This window comes from Hypomesus nipponensis, chromosome 23 (genome assembly GCF_054491055.1).
Source record: "Hypomesus nipponensis isolate SF chromosome 23, ASM5449105v1, whole genome shotgun sequence".
Taxonomy (NCBI): domain Eukaryota; kingdom Metazoa; phylum Chordata; class Actinopteri; order Osmeriformes; family Osmeridae; genus Hypomesus; species Hypomesus nipponensis.
In genome coordinates this window covers 15,893,862-15,901,613 of record NC_140383.1, presented here as the reverse complement: position 1 = coordinate 15,901,613, position 7,752 = coordinate 15,893,862, and the positions used below count along the sequence as shown (strand labels likewise).

Genomic DNA, 7,752 nt, shown 5'->3' with positions numbered 1-7,752 from the left:
AAATAACTGGCTTCGACGTATTTTGACAGAGTCATGCCAGGAAAACGGGTGGGTACGAGGAGGGGAAACCCAGCACCAGATGAAGACATAGTGGTGGTGGAGGCTGAAAAACAAGGTAATTTAGGCAGCTGTACAGAGTATACAAAAAATTATATCTGAGGTAATAATCAAAAAGTGTAGCAGTGTGAATATACCATTAATATTATGTAGTGAAGCATAACGCATTATAATTGGAATTGAACCCTATAAATAACTTGATAAAATGGTGAATACATCTTTAATAAGTACAAATAAAATGTGTGTTACCCTCTTTATGTTGTAGAGGTTCACACAAACACTGCAACTGCTCCAACCATGACAAAGTTAAGGGAGGATTACAAACTAATAAAAGAAGAGAACCGGCTTTTGAAAGAAGAAAACCGGCTTTTAAAGGAAAAGCGGGACTTCTTGAGGGAGAAAAGTGACAGCCTAGTGAAGACGGCCCCCTCAACCTCTTCAAAAGGTTTTTAGATTTTTTCTTTCAAAACCTACATGAAAAACTATAAGTTTATATTTGTCATTTTGCACCTGCTTATTTGTTATATGCACATCATACAAATTAGTAAGATCATTTTACAATAACATTTGATTTTATTCAAGAGCAGCATTAGAAAAACAATATATTTACAATAATTGTTGCTCTGTACAAGAGTCTCGCAAAAGGAAACTTAAGGATTCCTCAGACTCTTCTGATGGAGGGAAGAGGAAGAAGAAAAAGAACAAGAAAACCTCCAAAGCATTTGGAAAAAGAGGTAACTTGGTAATAAAACATATATATAATGATGATATTACATTTGTAATAGCTTGTACCTACCTTCTGTTAATTTTGTGTAATTTTGTGTGAAACAAAATTGATCTCAAACAATTAGTCCCTGGTACTTTTTTAAAGGGACTGGTCCCTGGTACTTTTTTACCATTTGGTTCCTCACTTCATCCAGATCATTGCTGTTTGGGTTTCTATTGCCGGTTAAAGTACCCTGAAGATTGTGCAAATGCCGCTTGCACTCCACCAATCAACGTGTTCAATACCCAAGTCCCACCCCAAAGTTTCTGTCTTTTGAACAATCACGACGTACCGAGTAGGGATTTTGCAAGGGCTATTTTACCCGGAACTTAATTTATACCCTGGTCACTACGATGGAACACACAGAGTTCCTCCAAAAGTTCCTTGTTCCCTGGGAAAGTTCCTGCAGTGGAATCACGGTCATAGACTTTCTAAATTGCTTGTATGCCACACCACCCCTTTGAAGGCTCTTGGCTTGAAAATAACGGCATGATGACTTGTGCAGCGACATTACTTTGGTTTATTTACTTGTATAACTCCAGCGTGTCTTGTTATGTATAGCCAGGACTATTTATATAATTGTGTGATTATGATGTCATGTATATTTTCATTTTGTGATCTGTCTTGTAGTTCAGACTCCAGAGGATGTTGTCCACTGGTATAACGTGGTTCTCAAAGAGTTTTGGCGCACCAGGAGCTTGACCCTCAACTGCAAAAATGTAAATGTTGACAGAAATACGATTGCTTTGACGGCCATTACTGCAGAAAGTGTAATTGCACCTGACGGGGACGACATTGGATCACTTCCCGTTTTTTGAAAAGATGATACTTTAGGCAATTATGCTAAAACATGCAAGGCCTTCTTAGAGGGTAATACAGTTCTTAGGGACAAGATCAAAGAAATGAAAGTTAACAATGAGCTGCTCCCCATAAAATATAAGTTTAGAAAGTGAGGGGCCACACTCATACTGCATGTTCTGTGCTGCACAGTTGAAGTTTGAGTGTTTGTTTTTTTACATTTGTATTTGTTCATGTTATGCTATGACAGCAGTGCTTTCATTTAAAATAATGTAAAAATGTACAGTGTAATGTGTCATGTTTTTATTAGTATCATTGCCCCCCCATAAAAGTTTGTGGATATACATTTTAAATATTGAAGTTTGTTATAACCTCCGTGTTCATTGTGTTATACTATGGAAACATTGCAGCAACAAAAAATAAAAGTTTGTGTTGATTGCATGAAAAGGGGAATGAACAGTTGAAAATGATATAGTAAGAGCCTGGTAACACCATGGAAACAAACACGGCTTCCTTTTACAGTCCAGTTTCAGATTACTTACTGAGTACATAGCCATGTTTTACCTGGTATCGCCTTGAAACTTATATTACAAGTTCATACTAAGGGTAACATTGACAAAGTGGTATTCGCGTACAAAGAATACAGTAAGAGCCCGGTAACTCCATGGTAACAAACACGGCTTCCTTTTACAGTCTAGTTTCAGATTACTTACTAAGTACACAACCAATTTTTTACCTGGTATCGCCTTGGAACGTATAGTACAAGTTCATACTAAGGGTAACATTGACAAAGTGGTATCCGCTCACAAAGAATATGGTAAGAACCTGGTAATGATGAAGAAAATTACGTCACCCTGCTGAAAATGATGGAGATGGGTTACATTTATGGAACTATCCGATTGAAAAGTGAATGTCTCAGTTATTCCTTATATTATACTCTAAGTTGTATTATGGGAAATTTGATGCTAAGCTGTGACTGAGTAAAACCAAATAGAAGTGTGAAACGTTGGTTTTAGCAAAGGAGGGTAGGGAAGTACCACTCCATGGAATGCAGAGGCCTAGCCGTAAATTAGAACGTACACATATGGCCAAGCTGCAGGAAAACTACCAACCAAGTCTGAAGCTGTCATCCAGGTCAGGCCTAGGTCTGTGTCTAGGGGTTTCCTATGTTTATAAAGCACGAGCATCCCATACCAACTAGAAAACAGCCTAAGATGTGTGTGCACCCAACACGAGCCTGGACATGGTCAGATTTATGTAAGGACAGAGATGCCAACGTGACCCAGCTTCTGTAATCAGAAACCCTAGTATAGGGGCCAATTGGGTGACAAAGCGTAGAAATGGTCATCAACAGAAAGGTACCAATAATGTGAGGATGCATAATGTATCTGTGACCAACAGTATTGTACCAATAGCAAAAAATGACACAAATAATAGGCAGAAAATACAGTATATAAGAGGATGTTTGGAGAGAACTTGCGAGTCTGCTCTTGGGAGCTTACTCACTAGGATACCTTTTTTACCCTGTGTTGGAATAAACTTTTGCATCAATACTCTGAGTTTCAGTGCATCTGTTTGGACTTAGCCTGATTTTTGACTGGCTTGGACTTAGAATAATTTTCAACGTTGGGACTTAGCCTGATTTTTGACGGGTCAACACTTAGAATAATTTTCATCGTTTGGACTTAGTTTATTTTCCACTTGTCAACACTTAGAATCATTTTCAACCTTTGGACTTAGTTTATTTTTGACTTGTACGGACTTAGGATTTTCTTCACTTCGACACTCTGATTTATTTTCACTATACACGGGAACTTGCAAAAATCATTTACGACAGTAACACCATGGAAACAAACACGGCTTCCTTTTACAGTCCAGTTTCAGATTACTTACTGAGTAAATAGTCCAAACATGCGCAAGAACATACCCAGTATCCAAGAAGATTTACCATGATAGTTGAGGAAAACTCTTCCCGCGGAGGTAGGTACACCAGCCAAGTAAATGAGGCCATCATCGATAAATGTATCTGAAAAGGTATTTTATTGGAAAGTACTATCTTATATTCTCATTAGACGTGGACTGTTACTGACATAAACCTTAGGTAACTGCAGCGTAATAGTAGAGTATTTTTTTCGTAATTCTGCTGGAGCTTGGCCGTCTTTACCTACTTAGGAGCAGTGGTATTTACCCAATAACACATTATAATTTACCATATAATTATATAGTAATAACCAGCACGTTAGTAAATAGTTAATGGCTAAATACTTCAAATTATCTCTGTATTTACCACCTTGGTACCAATCGGTAATACCCAATAATACAGAAAACATACCCAGTAATGACCAACAAGCTAGTATTTAGTTAATGGGTAAATAGTTCAAATCATCAAGGTATTTACCACCTTGGTACCAATCGGTAGTACCCAATAAAACACAAAAGATACCCTTTACTTTCTATGTAAAAGTACTTAAGGGACTGTAAAAGGAAGGTTTACCGAATAAACAATCTAAACAAGTGCTAGTGTACTCTGTCTATGCTGCCTGTGCTGACTTACCAGCCTACTCTATGCTGCCTGTGCTGACTTACCAGCCTACACCACCAACCTCTGCATTTGCTATGCTGTTTATAACTGGTACATGGATCTTTCCCTGGCACTGCTGCCTGATTGTTTCTCTTGAACTTCCGTCTGGCAGTGAGCCTGCAGAGCATGGCTGCCTTTGTTCGCATAATTTATATCTTTGATGCAGAGAATGCATCTGGCGATTCCCTGCCTGTTGATTTTGTCCAGGCGTGCTTTCAGCTTCTGATGGTGGTCTGCACTGGGGATGCAAGTCCCTTCGCACTAATATTTCCATGCACTCGTGCTCCATTCTGGCACGCGCACCTGTTTGCAGTACACTGAATATGAATACACCCCCCCCTCCCCCTCAAAACAATTCTCATCGAATCTACACGATTCACGTAGGTCCCCTATTTTGGTTTAAAAATTGCGAATTTTGCCGAAAGGTGAGGGATTTTCGTGTCTGCATATAGGTGATCTAACAGGCATGACAATCTGTCTTGTTGTAAACGGATTCAAAATTTCAAACATTTTGGATTCATGACAATCTGTCTTGTTGTAAACGGACTCTGCATCGGTCCGTCGTGGTGAAGATGGAGCTGAGTCAAAGGCGAAGCTCTCTATTTACCAGTCGATCTACGTTCCTACCCTCACCTATGGTCACGAACTATGGGTAGTGACCGAAAGAACGAGATCGCGAATACAAGCGGCCGAAATGAGCTTTCTCCGCAGGGTGTCCGGGCTCTCCCTTAGAGATAGGGTGAGAAGCTCGGTCATCCGGGAGGGGCTCAGAGTAGAACCGCTGCTCCTCCGCGTCGAGAGGAGCCAGCTGAGGTGGCTCGGGCATCTGATTAGGATGCCTCCTGGACGCCTCCCTGGTGAGGTGTTCCGGGCACGTCCCACTGGGAAGAGGCCCCGGGAAGACCCAGGACACGCTGGAGGGACTATGTCACTCGGCTGGCCTGGGAATGCCTCGGGGTCCCCCAGGAAGAGGTGATGGAAGTGGCTGGGCCTCCCTGCTTAGGTCGTTGCCCCCGCGACCCGATCCCCGGACAAGCGGCAGATGACGACGACGACGACAAAAAAAATTGACTTAGGCAGTGTGACAACTGCTTCGAAATAAAGAGCGAGTTGTCACTTTATGCAAAACACTCTGTAGCCTAAACCTATGGAAGCAAATCGTGACCAAAATTCAAATGAAAATGCATTTCCAGAAATGCTTTTTCATTTTAAGAATGTGGCTGCATTATTTGACTCATAAATAAAATGAGTAATCAATCATTTTATTTGCATTTTAATTTTCTTCTTTAAGACTGCTCATTCTTTCACTTAATTAAAATGAAAACGAAAAAGACATATGAAATTTAATTTTCAAAATATGCCCCAGCAAATAGATACCAAAATTCGATTTGAAATGTAAAATTCGAAAATGAAAACGCTTGATCCAAAAATACACATTTCAAAAATTCAGATTCTTGAAATTCAGATTCTTGAAATTCAGATTCTTGAAATTCAGATTCTTGAAATTCAGATTCTTGAAATTCAGATTTTTGAAATTCAGATTGCTGAAATTCAGATTCAGATTGCGGAAATTCAGATTTTGTCTGAAATAGACCAAAGGTGAAACAGCTTGCTTTCACAGGGAAAAGCAGACGATTTCAGAACGACCGAACTTTACCTCAGAACACAAGCTCAGTTGCTCATTGGAGGAACAATATTGAGCAAGTGCTTATGAAACTTGTAAACACTTGTGTCTTCTCCTTTGCCAAAATCGGCAGTTACTGTTACCAAGTGAGTCGAGACAGACTCGGAGGGCGGCGGAGACCGATGGAAGACGTGGAACAACTGGCAAAGCTATAGCCTATATATTTATGTTTCGTTGTTTTCTTTTCTGTGTTGGAGTTCTTTTAAGAGCTTGATGCCATCAACATCCAGCCTGATATAAAATCATGAACTTCAATTGTATCTCTTAATTATAATACCCACACAGAAAATCCAGGTTGAATCAAGTACTGTATTGCTAATAGCCAATTTTGGATGGTCAAGCATATTTTTCATTGTCTCCTTATTCCTATCAAAGTCAATGTTCAGCCTATAGGCTATGTTCATTTGCTAAGTGACATTTCATATCGGTTATGGTTAGTGAAATATTTGCTTTCTGAGAGATCGGCCTATTTAACAGCATTATAAGGAGTTATCTATCAGATTATATCTGTAGTGCGGCCGGGTGTGATTTGATTCATCGTCCACACATCATCTGGAAGTCAGTTTCGATCAAATACCAACTATCTCCATACTACATCTTGCCGACGTATCTTATACACATCGGGCCGACGTCGGCAAGAAGTATGTGTGCTATCCCAGATGATCTGGGTCTTCCTCAAGTAACTAGCAACTCAGTTTGTTCTACTCGGTCACGGGCATCAGACTCAGATATATTATTAGTTTCTACCAGCTCAGCTAATTCTATCAGTGTATGCACAATTTGAGGGAGCGCCATGATCTGTGATGCGTCCTCTAAATACCCGGCAATTCAGTCAATTTCTAGGCAAATTTGGTCATGTAATGCAATGCGTATGTGCACACCGCCCCCTACCGAACAAGATGGGTAGCTCGGTCAGCAGGGAGCTGAGGAAGAGAGGCTATTGACGTCACTCTGCTGCGCTGCTCAGAATGCATTTTCGTTTTCGAATTATGGGCAGTTCTTTGCGGGCAGAACACGAAAATGAAAAAGCATTTCTGGAAATGCATTTTCATTTGAATTTTGGTCACGATTTGCTTCCATATAAACCTAACAGATACTGCATGAATTAAAATCAAACAGTTAGGAAAGAGTGTCACAGCAAAAAAAAAAAAAAAAAACACAGTGTGGGCCCAAGCCAGGGTTTTCAATATTGGGAAAGTATTGGCCCCCCTTGAACATTTTGACCTTTTGCCACATTTCAGGCTTCAAACATTAAGATATAAAAACATATATATATTTTTTTTATCAACAACAAGTGTGACACAATCATGAAGTGGAACGAAATTTATTGGATATTTCAAACTATTTTAACAAATCAAAAACTGAAAAATTGGGCGTGCAAAACTATTTGGCCCCTTTACTTTCAGTGCAGCAAACACTCTCCAGAAGTTCAGTGAGGATCTCTGAATGATCCAATGTTGACCTAAATGACTAATAAACTGTATCTGCACCAATACTGATATGAGAAGTACAATGCAAATCATCCGGCATCATAAAATCAACATGAACAGAGGAGACAAGTGACCTGGCTATATCTCCCGCTCTTTGGAGGGTCTGTTACTTTCCACTGATAAGCATACAATAGATCTGTCTGACTCTAGAGTGCCATAGTACAAAAAACCTCTGATAATTCAGTAACCTTGATGCCCTCTGGTGTAGACAACAAACAAATACCCAAACGACACATCAAATCCCTACCCATCAGATTAATAGGGCATAGATTTGATAACAAAAAAGAATGCTTCAAGGGATCTCCGTTTGGAATGTTGCAGGTTAAGGGTACAGTAAGATTTTCTTTAACAACCTGACCTGAGGCGCCCATTGAAT

The 7,752-nt window shown here is 39.8% G+C and overlaps 1 long non-coding RNA gene across 1 annotated transcript; it reads left to right on the top strand.

The window, feature by feature from the left end:
* Window positions 1–342: 342 nt before the first annotated feature.
* LOC146234374 (uncharacterized) lies at window positions 343–1,941 on the top strand. Its single transcript, XR_014741552.1, has 3 exons — window positions 343–502; window positions 690–791; window positions 1,454–1,941. It is a non-coding gene; the product is annotated as an uncharacterized LOC146234374 (long non-coding RNA).
* Window positions 1,942–7,752: the final 5,811 nt, after the last annotated feature.